The 18,167-nt window shown below is 48.8% G+C and overlaps 1 pseudogene; it reads left to right on the top strand.

The window, feature by feature from the left end:
• Window positions 1-1,791: 1,791 nt before the first annotated feature.
• On the top strand, window positions 1,792-3,632 carry LOC105913879 (annotated as a pseudogene).
• The last annotated feature ends 14,535 nt before the right edge of the window (window positions 3,633-18,167 follow it).

The following is an 18,167-nucleotide window of genomic DNA, read 5'->3' on the forward strand; positions in this document are numbered from 1 at the left end:
TTTCCATTACCTAAGCGCAGCTCTTGCGCGGGCAAGTCTCACGTAGACCACTGACTGGGAGTCACCATTGGTACGAAGAAACACTTTATCACCGTCATGCAGCTCCACCGCTGCAAAACGAAACCACTTATCTAAAAAAACCGCCTTCAGACCCGCGTTTAAGTTTAGTCCCGGTTGGAGCTTCCAACCGAGGATAACAAGAGTATCCCTTTTGTCCCGGTTGGAGCTTCCAACCGGGACTAAACCTTCAACCGGGACAAAAGGTGTTCCTTTTTGTCTCGGTTGGAGTTTTTAACCGGGATAAAAACTCATCCCCATTATATACCAAGACAGAGGACTTTCTTCCTCCTCCAGCCCGAGCCAGTCCAGCACATTGACAGACAGAGCTGAGCTTCACCTACTCTCCGGTGGTGCCGAAGCAAGGGAGGTGCTGCCCGAAGTTTTTTCCCCTCATTTTCGTGGAAATTTCACTCAGCCAACACAAGTGTTGTGAAGGTTTGCTACTTCATCCTTGTGTTATGCTTTGATTTATGCTTTGGAGATGGAAAGATTATTTGCTAGAATGTGATGAAGTAGAAAATGGAGAGGTATTTTGAGCTAGAATGTGAGGGAGATTGATGTGTCATATATAGTATGCATTCTTCCAGTGGTTTAAGAATGATGCTACCTTGTCTAGACGGTTTATCTTATCAAATTCAATATGGTTTTTCAAATCCATACTTGTTGAACTTGCATACCGTGTTCATCTCTGCGATGATGTTCTCCGCCGAGCAGCAACGTATGTCAAGAAGGAGGTTCGATTCTACGAGAAAGAGTGGATACGGACATCGTGACCGTGTCCCCTTTTCTGTAGTATCTAACCTCTTTCATGACGAAGTGCGGTGCCGCCCAGTTGAGAACATGCTCGCGAGATGATCACGGTCTTCAAGTTCAACAACTTCTGCAGTGGTAAGGAAAGAATTTTTGTACATAGATGACTTCTGCTACTTGTTGAACTTATCAAATTCAATAAGGTTTTTCAAATCCATACTTGTTGAACTTGCATACCATGTTCATCTCTCCAAGGATGTTCTCCGCCGAGCAGCAACGTATGTCAAGAAGGAGGTTCGATTCTACGAGAAAGAGTGGATACAGACATCGTGACCGTGTCCCCTTTTCCGTAGAATTGAACCTCTTTCATGACAAAGTGCGGTGCCGCCCAATTGAGGACATGCTCGCGAGATGATCACGGTCTTCAAGTTCAACAACTTATGCAGTGTTAAGGTAATAATTTTTGTACATAGATGGCTTCTACTACTGGAGGAAGTGGCGATGGTGGGGGCGATCGTGGTTCCTATTTCGGCAAGGGGAAAATCATAGTTGGCCCTCAGCATAAGCCGAAGAAAAAGAGCGCGCTGGAAAAAGCAATGCTTCGTTATTTGCAGCAACGTCATGAAGAAGTTGTTGCCGCGGGTCAGGAACCTCCTTTTGGTGGTCGTTATGCTCCACCCTCAGTCCCGGGTGTTTCACGTCCACTTAGTACTACCGTTTCAGGCGCCACAAATAAACCTAAGGATGAGGCTGGTTCAGCGGAACCTTCGTCTTCACCGTCCAAGGATGCTTAAAGTCCTCCTAGATAATAAACAGTAGATGGCTTGTTGTATTGTATCATGTTGTTTGCATCTTTAATTTAAATATGTGTATTTGGATCTTCATGTTGTTGTATTGTACCATGTTGTTTGGATCTTTAATCAATTTTCACGCGTAATCCATTGTCAAGTGTAATCCATTTTTATGCGTACTACGATGCAGATGGACCGGCAATGGATGTATAATGCAAACAGGCGGAGCAAGGTGTTTATTGATGGCTTGCATTATTTTCTCGAAGTGGCCAAAGCGAACAAGCCAGAGAATGGGTTCGTATGTTGTCCATGCTTCCAATGCAATAACAAGAAGGAGTATTCAAAGGATTCTTGGGGGACTATTCACAGCCACTTGTTTAAATACGGTTTCATGCCTAACTATTTGGTTTGGACCAAGCACGGTGAACTAGGGGTTGTAATGGAAGATGGCGAGGAGGAGGAGGAAGATAACACCATTCCAGACTGGGTTGCAGGCCAAGCTTTTGCAGGTACTACAATGGGCGAAGCTGATGAAGATGAGTTTGCAGAAAATAGCCCTACTGATGACCTTGGTCAGGTGATACGAGATGCATACAGAGATTGCGAAACTGAGAAGGAAGCAGCAAAGTTGCAGCGCATGATAGATGATCACCAAAAATTGTTGTATCCAGGTTGCCAGTAGGGCCATAAAAAACTAGGTACGACACTAGAATTTGTGCAATGGAAGGCAAAAAATGGTGTGTCCGACAAGGCATTTCAGGGGATGTTGAACATTGTCAAGAAGATTCTCCCCGAGAATAATGAATTACCGTCCACAACATATGAAGCTAAACAGATTATTTGCCCTCTCGGATTGGATGTTCAGAAGATACACGCATGCCCTAATGACTGTATCCTCTATCGTGGTGATGAATACGAGAAATTGGATACTTGTCCCGTCTGCGAAGCCCTACGGTATAAGATCAGGCAAGATGATCCTGGTGATGTCGAGGGGCAGTCTCCCAAGAAGAGAGTTCCCGCGAAGGTGATGTGGTATTTCCCTATAATACCACGCTTGAAGCGCTTGTTCAAGAACAAGGCGAATGCTAAGTTGATGCGATGGCACAAAGAAGACCGTAAGGAAGATGAGATGCTGAGACACCCCGCAGATGGGGCACAGTGGAGATCCATTGATAGAGCATTCCTAGATTTTGAAAGTGAAGCAAGGAACATAAAGTTTGGTTTAAGTACTGATGGATTCAATCCATTCGGTGAGTTGAGTAGTGGCCATAGTACTTGGCCTATGACCCTTTGTATGTTCAACCTTCCTCCTTGGTTGTGCATGAAGCAGAAGTTCATTATGATGTCAGCGCTTATCCAAGGCCTAAAACAACCCGGCAACGACATTGACGTGTACCTAAGACCGTTGGTTGATGACCTTTTACAGATCTAGAAGGAAGAAGGTGTACGTGTGTGGGATGAGAATAGGCAAGAGATCTTTAATCTACGAGCATTGTTGTTTGTAACCATCAATGATTGGCCTGCATTGAGTAACCTTTTAGGATAGACAAATAAGGGATATCGGGCATGCACCCACTGTTTAGACGACACAGACAGCATGTATTTGAAGCATTGTAAGAAGGTCGTCTATATGGGTCATCATCGATTTCTCCCTGCTCACCACCAGCTGAGAAAGAGCGGGATGCATTTCAAAGGGGCGCCAGACCATCGTAAAAAACCTGCACACCGTAATGGAAAGCGTGTCTTCAAGATGATCAAGGATGTAAATGTAGTCTTTGGAAGGGTTTTGGTAGCCAACCTGTTCCGAACGACGATAACGGACATGCACCCATGTGGAAGAAAAAGTCAATATTTTGGAAGCTACCTTATTGGGAAATCCTAGAGGTTCACAACACAATAGACGTGATGCACCTGACGAAGAATCTTTGCGTGAATGTGCTAGGCTTCATGGGTGTTTATGGGACCTCAAAAGATACATTGAAAGCACGACAGGACCTGAAAGCCATGGGGTAACGAGATGACCTACATCCGGAAAAGAGAGATAATGGACAGCACTACTTACGTCCTGCCAGTTACACTCTCAGCATGGAAGAGAAGGATAGCATGTTTGAATGCTTGAATAGTATGAAGGTCCCGTTTGGGTACTCCTTGAATATAAAGGGAATAGTAAATATGAAACAAAAGAAGTTTACAAATCTCAAGGCTCATGACTGCCACATGTTGATGATCCAGTTGCTTCCGGTTGCACTGAGGGGTGTTCTACCAGAAAATGTCCGGTTGCCGCTCGTAAAGCTATGCGCGTTTCTCAATGCGATTTCGCAGAAGGCAATCGATCCATCCAAGCTATTAAAGCTACAGAACGATGTGGTGCAATGTCTTGTCAGTTTTGAGTTGTTATTTCCACCATCCTTCTTCAATATTATGAAGCACTTACTGGTTCACCTAGTAAAAGAGATTGGTATTCTCGGACCTGTATACCTGCACAATATGTGGCCTTTCGAGAGGTTCATGGCAGTCCTAAAAAACTATGTTCTTAATCGTGCCCGTCCAGAAGGAAGCATCGCCAAGGGATATGGAACAGAGGAGGTGATCGAGTTTTGTGTTGATTTTATTGATTCAATTGACTCGATTGGGGTTCCAACTTCACGCCACGAGGGGAGGCTCCGAGGAATGGGCACCCTTGGAAGGAAATCAAGTTTGAGCAATGATACTGATTTGTTCGATAAGGCACACTATACTGTTCCACAACAGTCATCCTTTGTGTCTTCGTATATCGAGCAGCACAGGCAGATGGTAGTTTCCAAAACCCTGACCAAATCCGATGCTTGGCTTACCCGTCATCACATGGAAATTTTTCCCTCCTGGTTGTGCCAACAAGTTATGGGTAACTCTGAGATTCACCCACAGCTTGCCTGGTTAGCCAGGGGACCTGCTAGCACAATCGTCAAATTCCAAGACTATGAGATAAATGGTTATACATTTTACACGAGAGCCCAGGACCAGAAAAGCACGAACCAGAATAGTGGTATCCGCATAGATACCATGGACAGAAATAATAGCAAGGAGTCGTATTATGGTTTCATACAAGAGATATGGGAACTCGAATACGGACCGCTGTACATCCCTCTATTTCTTTGCAATTGGGTGAAGCTAACTGCCAAAACCAAAGATCAGTACGGAATGACAATAGTAGATCTGAGCAAGACTGGATACAGTGATGACCCATTCGTACTTGCCAATGATGTGCATCAGGTGTTCTATGTGAAGGACATGTGTAGCAAACCCAAGAGAAATCCAGAAGAGACATGGGAGCCAAAGTGCCACATAGTTCTTCCAGGTAAAAGAAAAATCGTGGGAGTCGAGGATAAAACAGACCAATCAGATGATTATGATCAGTTTGATGGCATGCCTCCATTCGTCGTTGAAGTTGATCCAAGCATCCTGCTATCCAAAGAAGAGGCTCCGTACTTACACTGCGATCATGATCAAGGAACTTTCGTGAAGAAGAAATTTTACAACGTTCTATTGTAATGCGCTAAATTTACATGACCTTTGTGTATTAATTGATACAATTTTTAATTTACCCTATGTATGATTTCATGTGTTCTTAAATTTGTTAGGTGAAGATTTTTTAGATAAACATGAACAATGTTAACCACATACATACATGGATTTTTCTACGCATTGAAATTATTTAATTGAATAATTTCTTGATTCAGCGATGCAGTAAAATAAATATTTTAGAGGCTAAATGAACTGGTATAGAATTAATGACTAAATCATACTTATTGTCAATTTACTCGCTAATTAAATATATTTTTGCATATACAAAATATGTGAAGGTTTTTATTTTTCATCCTGAAATAAAATCCATTTCCAAAAAACACGCGGGAGAAGAAAACTAGGAAAAACACCTTCTGTCCCGGGTGCCAACAGCAACCGGGACAAAAGGCCCCCCTTTTATCCCGGCTGCAAACTGCAACCGGGATAAAAGGGTACTTTTCATCTCCCGCCTGGACGTACCCTTTTATCCCGGTTGCCAACTGTAACCGGGATAGTCCCGGGTCCCATCACCAACCGGGATAAAAGGGGAGCGCGGGATAAAATGGTATGCTCCTGCCGGGACGAAGGGGCCCTTTAGTCCCGGGGTGCCATTACGAATCGGGATAAAGGGGGGGTTTAAAGGCATTGTAGCCCCTTTTAACCCCATGCCAGTTACACTTAGAAAAATTTTCGCCAAGTCCCGCGCGCGCTCTGCTCTGTCGCCGCCCGTCCGCCTCCCTCGCCGGCCGTCGCAGCCGTCGTCCCCCATTGCCCCGGCTGTCGTCGTCCCGCCGCCGACCGCGCCCAGACATCTTCCTCCTCCATCGCCCCGGCCGGCCCGCCTCGATCCTCCTCCGTCGCGCCCGGCCCCTACCTCGTCACCGCCGGCCACCAGCTCCATCGCGAGCCTTGTCGCCGCCTCCATCCTCGTCGCTGCCTCATCGTCCCTCGTCGCCGCCTCATCACCCCGGGTCGCCGCCTCGTCGCCCCTCGTCGCCGTCCCGCCTCCGCCGTCCCGCGCGCCTTCGCTCCGTCATCACCTCCACCGTCCCGCCGCCCCGGCCGCTGCCATCCCGCCACCCTAGCCACCTCGTCGCCCCGGCCACCGTCGACCGCGCACGAGAGGTCCGCCGCGCCGGTCGGCACTAGCGCCGGGAGTACCGCCTTGATGACGCAAGCCCACCGGCTTGCGTCAGCAAGGGCCTTTTTTTTAAGTTAGAAAATAAATAGAAAGGAGTAGTAATTAGGTAGAAATTCAATAGATTTTTGTATATGTGTTAGAAAATCAAATTAGTGTAAATTAGTAGTAATTACTAGTAATAAGGTTCGTCGCTCCGCCTAGGTTAGAAATGAATCGTGTTTTGTCGTGGTTCCATCCCCGCCTCCGCCGTCCCGCCGCCCTGACCGCCACCGTCCCAACCTAGGCACCGTCCATGGTTCCGTCCCCGCCTCCGCCCTTCAGCCTCCATCGCAAATTCATGTTATTGCTAGAAATTCCAATAAATATGGACAAATTAGTAGAAATTTGGTAGAAATTAATCGTTCCTGTGGCCACCTCACTCCGTCCCCGCCTCCGCCGTTCCGCCGTCCCGGCCTCCGCAAATTCATGTTATTGCTAGAAAATCATAAAAATTCATGTAATTGCTAGAAATTCGTACAAAATTCATGTTATTGCTAGAAATTCGTACAAATTCATGTTATTGCTAGAAACTTGTACAAAATTCAAGTTATTGTTAGAAAATCGTAAAAATTCATGTTATTGCTAGAAAATCATAAAAATTCATGTTATTGCTAGAAATTCGTCACAAAGTACTACTAATTTGTAGAAATTTGTATAAATATTCCAGACTTTGTGGGATTCATGTTATTTTATGATTTCATGTATATACCCTTATGTACATATAAGTAAGGCGATTTCTATGACTGTCATGTATGATTCCATGTATGTTTCAATCAATAGTTGAAATGGCAGACGATGAGACCGCAAGGTATATCATGGAGCAGATAATCGCTGGTGATGGTAGTGGCGACAACCTTCCACTATCGTACACGGATGAAGAGGGCACCCAGGCGGACATGTTCCTCAACATGTCCGCCGATGGGAATGCAGAGCAAGAGCCCCAGCAACACCTTGCCGTGGCGGAAGGTTCCGGCGAGATATATATATATAACGATTCTTATATTGTTTCACGCCACCGTTACTACTATGTACTAATTAATGAATCTTGAACTGTTAGCCCTCTGGATCGACGCAAGAGCAGAAGACCCGAGGTCGTACAAAGGTGATGGAAGGGAGGCTTGTCATCACGGAAGTGACAGAAGACGGCAGGCCGGTTGCTCCCGAGAAAGTAGCAAAGAAGTACGTGAGTTAGATCGGGGCAATTGTCCGGGACAACGTGCCTATCAGCATCAGAGAATGGAAGGGCAGAAGCACTAATTTGTACGCCCTCCCGAAGACAGAAAAGAATATGCTGTGGGAAGACGTCAAGAGACATTTCACATTCCCTGAAGGATATATTGAGAAGGATGTGAAAGCGTGGACGCTTAAGAAGATGGCTACACAATTCCAGACATTCAAGAAGATGGTGGATACCCACTACATTAAGAAGGGTCGAACTCCAGACTTCAACGCGTGGCCAAAGTTGAGGGACCACTGGGATGCATTTGTTGAATATAAGAGGAGTGAAGACGGTGTGAAAAAGATAATGACCAACACAACAAATGCTAGTCAGAAGGGCTACCATCATCATCTGGGGCGAGGTGGGTATGGCTCAACAATTCCCAAGTGGAGGAAGATGGAACAAGATCTGATCGAACGGGGAATCGTACCTGCAACTATTGAATGGCCCGAACGATCAAAAAAATTGGTACTACGCTCATGGAGGCTCCCTGAGCCAAGAGGATGGGACGTTGATTTTCAATGACACAATACGTGAGAAGGCCGAACATCTTGTGAAGAACATTGAAGATTCTAAGGCTGGGAGGTTGAAGGTGGACCGAGAAAATGATGAGCTCACATTGGCCCTCGGTAATCCGGAGCACCCAGGACGTTGCCGAGGGTTCGTGGTCATTCCGTGGAAGTTTGCTTTCCGAGGCTATAGCGCCTCGTACAGAAGCCAGAAGCGAAAAAAGGAACAAATCGAGGAGAGCTGGCGGCAGATGCTAGAATCCAAAGTGCAGCACAAGAACAAAAAATGATGGAGGAAATCAATCGTCGAGTGGCCCACGCAGTTGCGGAGTTGGTCCAATCTGGAGCATTGCCGAATCCTAACAACGCCAGCCCTTCTCAATGTCTCTTGAGCAGTTGTGCTTCTACAGGGGTCCCCGATGTGCAGACGCCCAGGTTACCCGTGGAGGAGCAACGGTTTCCCGTGGATGCCATCACACAACGCACCTCATGTGAGCTGCATGCGCCGGTCGGCAACCTCACTATTAAGGTATACTTATACATAATATTTATGCAATCTTGTCAATTGATCCACGCCTCGAGATCGGAGTTCAACTTGTTTACTTCTGCTATATGTACAGGTAGCGTATGGGAGTGCGTTAGCAACCCTGGCGGGGTAGAGCAGTCATGGCATGGAGATTCCACCTGGCTACGCCAACGTCCGCGTAGAGCAAATAGTTGATAGCCAATATGAAGGTCTAGAGCTCGACCTCCCGGGAGGCGATGGGGAAAAGACACTGGCAGATGCGCTTCATGGGATCATTCTATGGCGAAAACACTACATCATTATTCCCGGCACGGAGCCATCTCCTCAGAGCTCAAGACCGCTCCCCGTAGATCCCCAGCAGTGACCTTCTCCTCATACCTCGAGACTGTCATCTCCTGCACAACCTGCTCCAGGACCGTCCCTTCCATCTATATCAAGGTCTCCATCTCTACCACATCCTGGTGGTAGGAGCAACAACGACAATAACAACACCCCTCCCCGATCACCGTCGCCGGCACCAAGAGCGGCCCCAATGAAGAAACCTGCACCACCACTAAAGAAGTCACGAGCACTGCCTCCCAAGCAAAGACAGAGAAAGAAGAAAATAAAGGAGCCTGAAGTGACTCGTAAGGAACGTTGGGAGGCAATGTCTCATGCGGAACAGTGGGTAGAAATCCAACGAGAGGCCAGTGAGTGGTTCAAGAAACAAGTCGAAGAAAAAAAAAGCAAGGGAGATGGAGCCACTGCCAGTAAATCGAAAAGATTTAAAATTTTTTATCAGGATGGAAGAAGGAGCCAAGAAAAGGATACCACTCTTATCAAACTATGAACGGGCTTTAGTAAAGGCTGATGAAAAGGATAAAAGGAAAGGAAAGTCATCTTCCAGCGGTGCTATCCCCGACCTCAGCCATTTATCAAAAAAAGACGCTCAACGGGTAAAAGCAATGACCTTGCATCAACAAGCAGAAGTATTGAAGTTCATGCAAGAAACAGGTTTGGGACTTGATGAATGCCTAGGGCAAGTTGAGACGCCAATTGCACCGCCCCCTGAGCCGAGATGGCCTTATGAGCTAGGCAAACCTCTAGTAAAGCCTTCATTGGTACGGAAGCTATCAACAAAGATGTACGTATTCCGTCAATGGTACATGATGGCATCCGCCGACTCGAGGGAGATGCTCGGCCTGAAGGTAAAACCGATAGATTTTCACGGCGAAGGCGAGAAAGTGCTGTGGCTAGACTTCAAGGATATATACGAAGTGTACCATCATGATGCCCTGGATGTCTCTCTGATCAGCGCTCGGGTTCTGTAAGTGTCCGTTTATCTCTACATGTAAATTTTGGCGTGCGTCACCGTACTAACTTCGTCTTCCATTTCATGTAGGATGCTAATTCAGACATGCCGCCGAGAGGCGTACCTACATATAGGCTTCATGGATCCATCTGTAGTTAACCAACAACAGATACAATTAGCGTTGGAAAAAACCTTGGTGGAAGTATACAATTTCCTAGACAAACAAACATTCAAGGATTTCATACTACTTCCATACAACTTCAAGTAAGTGTGTGTATACCGTCTACTTTCGATGTCTTTTTCCTTATCTCTACAAGTTAGTTAGCTCTAATATGCATGAACATTTTACGCACGTAGCTTCCACTGGATCCTTATTATAATTGAGCCTGAAAGAACCCACGTCACTGTCTTTGATTCGTTGAGGAAAGATCTAGTGGAGTACCAAGAAATGCAAGACATGCTAGGCTTGTAATAATTCTGGACATTTATCTCTATTCAAAAGTTTGTTTCCTAAATTTTATCCCTGTTACATTATATCATTCATTATTCTAATCCGCAGCGCATGGAAACAATTCATAAGGACACAAAGGTCCATTCAAAGAAAAACTTACATGGAACATAGACTTCCCGGTACGTAAGAAGTCTGCACATTTATTACATTGTATAACAAGAATATTTCATAACTTATTTTTTTCCGCACTGAAGTGCTTAAGACAGGAACCCGGGAATAATCTATGTGGCTACTACATCTGTGAGCACATGCACAGTTTTATGGGACCCAAGGGACTAAAGATGACGCCACACAACTTTAAAGTACGTAAAATAAAACTATTACTAGTTAATTATTTTCTAGCTCCTTATATGTATTTGTTCGTGTAACATTCACAAATTTCCAAATTATAGATGTTAAATATTCAACAAGGACTCTTGAAGGAAGAAAGAGTAGCGGCAATATGTGAAGGTCTCATTGGATTCCTAATGGACGAGGTGGTAGATCTAAAAGGAGAATTTTATTACGATGGACGACAATTAGACACTCCGATCAGCAACACCTCGATGGGAAGATTGTAGATAGATACTTTGATTTATTTGTATATATAATACACGCTAAATATGATCGATTTGTACTAGTTGAATTGTGTATATGAATTGTGTATAAGAATTGTGTGTATATATAGTAATTGTATAATTACAAATCCCATTCGTTTAAATACTAGTTGATTTCATTTTAAAAAAATCTCAACTACTAAAGCTTAACAAAAGGGCCGCGGTACTACGTACGTGATGCATGCATGAAAAATTCAGGTGCCAGGCAGGTGCCATGCAGGGCGCCATTTAGTCTCGGTTGGAATCCAGCCGGGACTAAAGGGTAACCCTTTACTCCCAGTTGGGAAACCCAACCGGGACTAAAGGGGCACCATTTACTCCCGGTTGCTTTTACGAACCGGGACTAAAGGGCCTGTTCCGCGCCTGGCGTGGCAGGCCCTTTAGTCCCGGTTGGTGACACCAACTGGGACTAAAGGGGGACCTTTACTCCCAGTTAAAAGACCCGGGACTAAAGACCCCCCCTTTTGTCCCGGTTGGTTTATCCCGGATGGATTTTTGGGAGATATGCACCCTACCAACAGGGACTAAAGGCCAATTCTCTACCAGTGGTCGGGGGTGGTGTCGGGGATGGTGGCGATGTGAAAAAAGACTTCTTGTAGGAGTGGGTTCCCTTGGGCGGCTGCCTTGGCAAATGCATCAGCGTGCTCATACTCGGCCCTAAGGATGTGCATGATGGTGAAACCTTAGAACTTGTGTTCCAGGTTCCGGACCACCCAGAGGTACTCCGCCAGCTCGGGCTCCCAGGCCTAGTATTCCTGTTCCACTTAGAGTGTGATGACTTGGGAGTCACTCTAGGCGAGAAGGTGCCACACTCCCAGGGCCGCCAACTTCTGCAACACGAGGACAAGCGCCTCATACTCCACCGTGTTGTTGGTGCATGGGAAATCAAGGCGGAGAGCATATCAGACCTCTTGTCCCGATGGAGAGGACAGGATGGATGAGGCCTCGGCTCCGGAAGTACCCCAGGCTGTGTCGACGAAAGCCGTCCAGACGGGTTCCATCATCGGGGGGCCGCCAGCTGGCGTGGCGGGTGTCCAATCGATGATGAAATCCGCCAGAGCTTGCGACTTGATGGTGCTCCGGGCGACGAAAAAGAGTGTGAAGGGTGCCAACTCTACCCAATGGCCTCCCGATTCTAGAAGACCTCGTTCAATGGGTAGGGCGGTGAAGTAGTGCTTGAGCTTGTGAGAGGCCATGACCATGACATACGCCACCTTCTCCAGCTCGAAGTAGCGCAGCTTGGCCCTGCCAGGGCTTGAGACACATAGTAGACCGGGGCTTGTTCTTCCTTGCCGTCTTGAGAGCGCTCCTCCACCAGGACCGCGCTTAACGCCCCTTCCTCTACTTCTACGTACAACAAGAGGGGAGCCCCTGGGGTGGGGTTGGTTTGTACCTCCGGGTTCTCCAAGTACTTCTTGAGATCTTGGAAGGCCACTGCTGTTCCTCCATCCATCAGAACGGGTCGGAGCCCCTTAGCACCTTGAAGAAGGGCAGGCTCCTCTCCACAAACCTGGAGATGATGCGGCTTAGGGCCGCTAGCCTCCCGGTGAGCCACTGCGCCTCTCATATGTTGTTCGGGAGCTCCATCTCTTGGATGGCGTGGATATTTTCGGGGTTGGCCTCAATCCCTTCTAAGAGACAAGGTAACTCAGCAGCTTGCCGGAGCGTACTCTGAAGGTGCACTTCTCGGGGTTTAGGCGGAGTCCTGTCTGCCGAGGGTTTCTGAAGGTTTCCCGCAGATCGGAGAGGTGGTCTTTCTCATCTTTACTTTTGACGACAATATCATCCACATACGCTTCCAGGTTCCACCCCACTTAGGCGTCGAACACTAGTTTTACCAGTCGTGCGAAGGTGGCTCCCACATTTCGAAGACCAAAGGCATCGGCACGAAACAATACATTTTGAAAGGAGTGATGAAGCTGGTCCGGGGCTCATCATCTTTCGCCATCCACACCTGGTGGTATCCTGAGTAGGCGTCGAGGAAGCTGAGCCGCTCACTTTCGAAAGTAGAATCCCCGATCTGGTTGATACGGTAAAGGGGGAAATCATCCTTGGGGCATGCCTTGTTGAGATTGGTGAAGTCGACGCACATGCGCCACTTACCATTGTTCTTCTTAACCACGATCGGGTTGGCAAGCCACGCCGTGTGGATGACTTCCCGGATCATGTTAGCATCCAACAACTTGCGCACTTCCGTGCTAGCCACCTCTTTCTGCTCCATCGACATCTTTCGCACCTTTTGCTTGCAGGGCTTCTTCTTGGGGTCGATGTTGAGGTAGTGTTGGATCAGATCCCGGTCGATTCCCTGGAGATTGGAGGGGGTCCACACGAAGATGTCCTCATTTTCCCGGAGGAAATCCAAGAGTGCCACCTCCATAGGTTCCGGGAGGTCAGTCGCCAGCTGCACCGTATTCTTGGGCTGATCTGGTCGGAGCACCACGGTCTTGATTTCCCCTTCAGGACGGGCTTCCGGGATGAACAGTGTGGATGATGGCCCCTTGCCCCCCTCAGGCAGTGCCAGACCCAGTTCGTTGACTACCCACTACCCCGGTATGCGCCCGACGAGCTCTTGGTCTACCAGCACCTTGATGGTGCCCTTTGGGGCTGCCATCTTCATGCACAGGAAGCCATGGTGGGGGACAACATAGAATGCGTTGAGGAGGCACCTCCCGAATATGGCATTGCACTGGTAGGGCACGTCAACGATGTCGAAGACTATGTCTTCCGTGCGAGCATACTCGTTGAGGCCAAAAGACACCGGCAGCTTGATCTGCCCCATCGCTTCGACCGCCTACCCTCCGAAGCCGCACAGGGGGATTCCGGTGCGAGTGAGTTGGGTCCAGGAGAGCCCCATGCAGTCGAAGGCCAAGGCAAAGAGGAGGTCCGCGGAGCTCCTGCCATCGATGATGATGCGCTGGACCTCAACCCCAGTGACGTTGGCTGAGATGATGAATGCATCGGCATAGGGGTAGAAGGGCGTATTGCAATCCTCTGCTCCAAAAGTGATTGGGACGGTGGCGTAGTGGGGGAATGGGACTGGTGGTTGCGAGGTCACGTGTTGGACCTCTTGAGATGTGGATCTCCCAAAGATGGGGAGGACCACGTGGTGAGACCCCACCATGTGCTATACGTCCCAGATTGGCGCCTCCTGCTTCAGGGCCGATAAAGGGACATGTGGCTGTCCCGATGGTGGTGGCAGCATCCCGTACTTGGCCAGATGCGGCCAGGGGTAGGCGGAGTGTGGCATCGGTGCTGGAGGCACCGACCTAGCCCATGGGCGGAGGTGGGGTTGTGTGCAAGACTGGCCTCACTAGGGTAGAGGCCTTCCGAGCGGAGGAGGCTGCTTCAGCCTTGCAGGCATCGATGGAAGGACACTCTCAATTGGTGTATCCTCCCCAGTGTTCATGGATGATGCAATACAGCTTCGACAAATCCCCGAAGCGGGCGTGGCTCGACTCTGCTCGGGGCTTGGAGCTCTAGGGTTTGGAGGATTTTCGGGTATCGCAGGTCCTTTCCCTCTTCCGATCCCCTCAAGATTCCTCCCTACCTCGGGAGGTCTCTACTGTTTGGACCTCCTGGTAGGGGCGGTGGGCATGGTCCCACCCTTTGCGCTGGTCGTCCTTCTCCCGAGGACACTCCGGAAGGGAGTCGTGATGTCTTCTCTCCTACCTCTTGGGCTGGGACCCGAGGGAAGCTTCCATTGCGCCTCGCAGAGCTCATCGTCCTCTGCGCGTGCGTACTCCTCCTTCACATCAGTTCTGACACGGTTTGAGGAGGGTGCCGGGAGAGGCGCAGCCGAACGGTGCCGTGGCGCAGCCCTTCCTGATCAGCGTTGATGATGGTCCTCTTGCTTAGGCCACTGGCCTAGCACTTCACGTTGATGAAGCGTTTGATGAAGCTCCGAAGCGTCTTCATTCTTCCTTGTTTGACAGCGAAGAGATGCCCCAAGGCCGGTCATCGTAGTTTCCCTAGAAGTTCTCCAGCATCGCCTCCCACAATTGCTCCCAGGAGAAGATCTTCCCAGCTTCAAGGGTTGTGTACCAGGTGCGGGCGATGCATGTCATGACCATCACAAGGCTCTTTGCCATGATGGCCTCATCTGTTGGGATACAAGGTAGGCTACGCTAGCGCAAAACAAAATTTTTCTACCGCGTAAACCAGGAAAACTGCCGTATATGGATTATGGGATTACCACTCGACGCACTAGTGCGGAAGATGTAGAATCGCGTCAGGGCAGCGAAGTCGATCAGCATAGTCGAACACGTAGTCGATCACGTCGACGTCGAGCAGCTCCTCAGCAGCTCATCCACGTGTAGCAAGGTCGTCCTCGTGCTGCGGCTCGTCGTTGACTCGTTGTGGCTCGTCGGCGGCTCGTCGTGGCTCGTCGGTGGCTCGTCCAAGTGCTACAGGTGCAACACCTCCAAAGTATCCACACGTGCAGGGAGGAAGCGTCACTAGCCAGACTGCTAGGTCCGCGAGTTGCAACAGGGCGAGGGCGTGGGAGGCGCGGCAGATGTGTTTTCAGCCAAAAGGGATGAAACCATAGGGCGCCCCCTTTCTATTTATAGAGGTTCCTGACGGGCCTCTGTGTTCGAGGTCCATTAGTACTTCTAAACCTGATCCAACTCAGATCATATTCGAATTGGGCTTCTAGCCCCTTAAGTTGGTGACCCTATGGGTTCGGATACGTATAGACATGGCCCGAGTACTCCTACTCGGCCCAATAGTCGGTAGCGGCCTCTAGCAAGACGTGCCAACTCCTATACGCACACAAAGATCATATCAGATGAACCGTCACAACATTACGTACATGCTATTCCCTTTGCCTCATGATATTTGGTCTAGCTTTAAGCCGATCGCTCTTTCTCGATCCTGTGATTCGGAATCCCTTTGTAGGTTAACTCTTAACCGTACGTAGCATGGCCATGCATTTCTGGATCCGATCACTCGAGGGGCCCAGAGATATCACTCTCAATTAGAAATGGGCAAATCCCATCTTGATTAACCATGCCTCACAGCATGCTTCCTGATAAACCCGAAAGCTACCTTTTTAACTACCCTGTTACGGTGTAGCGTTTGATAGCCCCTAAGTAAGTCGATCCACATCTTAAGTACATGCGACAATCTTAGATCTAAGGACAAAGCATACATGTTGTGTAAAGAGAGAACTACTTCTCGTGTTGGGTCAGTCCTAGCACATGTCTCTACATATGCCTACATTATTAGTTTGATATCTCCATGTCCATGACTTGTGAAACATAGTCATCAACTAATACATGACTAGTCTAATATTCATGTGTGTCCACACATGAACTCCGACTAGGGATAACTTTTAGAATAACCATACAAGTAAAGAGTTCCACATACAATTCACATAATTGCAGATCAATTCAAGTAGCCTTTAATGGATATTCAATGAACACAATATACAAATCATGGATACAATCAGATATCATCATCTCTATGATTGCCTCTAGGGCATACCTCCAACATCATCGCCTTCGACAGACTGGATGGTGCCTTTGAAACTCATGACGAAGGCCTTGGGATCAGTCTTTCCGTCGTAGGGGGCAATCTGCAGCATTTTGAATCCCCACGGTCAACTGATGGACTGGAGGCCGGGGGACATGGGGACTTGGGTTGTAGAGGGTGTTCCTTTGAGTGTGGCTATTGGACATGACCTGGTTGGGAGGACGCTCTGGCTCGCCCATACTCCCTTTCCCCAATGCGTCCCGATGAGCCTTGGCTATCTGGGGGGCTTCTAGCTTCTTCCGGAGCTCCCTACCCCGCCGCATGGCATCGGCTCATGGGCGCACGTACTCCTCCCTGGCCCGAGCCTCTTTGTCGATGGCCTCCCGGCTGGCTGCCTCCCTTTGCTCGCTCTCCCTCTAGGCTTGCTCCAGCTGAACCTGCAGGTCATCCGCCTCCACTTCAGCTTCTCGAGTAAGGTGCTCCTCTAAGGAGCCAGCGGTATCGAGGCCAGAGGCATCTCCCGTCTCCTCCTCCTCGGCCACCAGGTCCTCCTTAGCTTCCGGGTTGTCGTCACTGATGCCCGCTAACTCCTCTTTGCCTCCCAAGTCGACCCTTTTCGGATCGGCTCCAGCAGCTGCTACGCCCTCTGGAACTACAGTCTCGAAGGGGTCAGTGGTCGTCGTGGGGAGGGGATCCACTGGAAGGTCGGTGGCTCCCTTCCCCTTCTGTCGCAGCAGTGCCATATGGCTTCTTAGCCACTCTCTTCCCCACGGATGGCGCCAACTGTTCATGGTTACAAAATGCCTAAATAGTAGAGGGTGGCTTTAGAACAAGGCATTTGTCCAAAAAGCTTTTAGGGGACAGAGTGGCTAGAATGTTGTCCCTTGCTTAAGCCTAAGGCTCCTCTTATTTATAGCCTTAGAAGACGGGGCCTTTTTAGGTTAAAGACCTTCATGCCCCCGGTACGGCATCCACAGAGCTGGTCCTACCAGGATACGACGCTAGGGGTAGTGAGGTCTAAGGCCCCTTCGTGTACGGAGGATCCCTGTATCTAGGGCTAACGTGGCGGCCTCTTTCCGTGTGGGTGGTGGGCGCGGCAGTCCCTGCACGTAGGGTTGATGCTCAGGTCACCCTTTTGCTTTAGATGACGCCTAAAGCAAAAGTTCTCCCCCTTGAGGCCTAGCCCGGGTACCGGATTGGGGCTTCTCGTTCGTCGGCCCCTCCTGGAGGGACGATGCCTCCGCGGGAGCTGGAGTGCCCAGGGGGAGGGGGTTCCAAATGGCTTGGATAGGTTTTTTCTCCCTCCTTGCTCTCCCGCGGGCCATCCCGCTCTCATCGCGTCCCACCGGGGACTCCAGGGGTCATCGGCCAGCTCCTGCTCGTTACCTTCGGGAGACCGCTGGAGGTTCCGAAACACCTTTCTTCCATCCTCCATGGTCTCCCACCTTCCTAGCCTCCACGGTCGGGAAAGGCATGGAAGAGACGGGATGACTTTCCACGGGGAGAGGAACCTCTGAGCGTACGGGAGTGTTCCAACAGGATACGATCCCCCGACCCGTGATCTAGACCAATTCCCAACACTTTTGAATTTGATTCCAAAGTTCTATCTATAACTTTTGTTTTTGAATTATGTTCGTAACTTTTGTTCATAATTTATGTTTCCTTCGTTGGTTCCAAAGTTCTATCTATAACTTTTGCTTTTTGAATTATGTTCTTGAC

This window comes from Setaria italica, chromosome II (assembly GCF_000263155.2).
Source record: "Setaria italica strain Yugu1 chromosome II, Setaria_italica_v2.0, whole genome shotgun sequence".
Classification (NCBI taxonomy): domain Eukaryota; kingdom Viridiplantae; phylum Streptophyta; class Magnoliopsida; order Poales; family Poaceae; genus Setaria; species Setaria italica.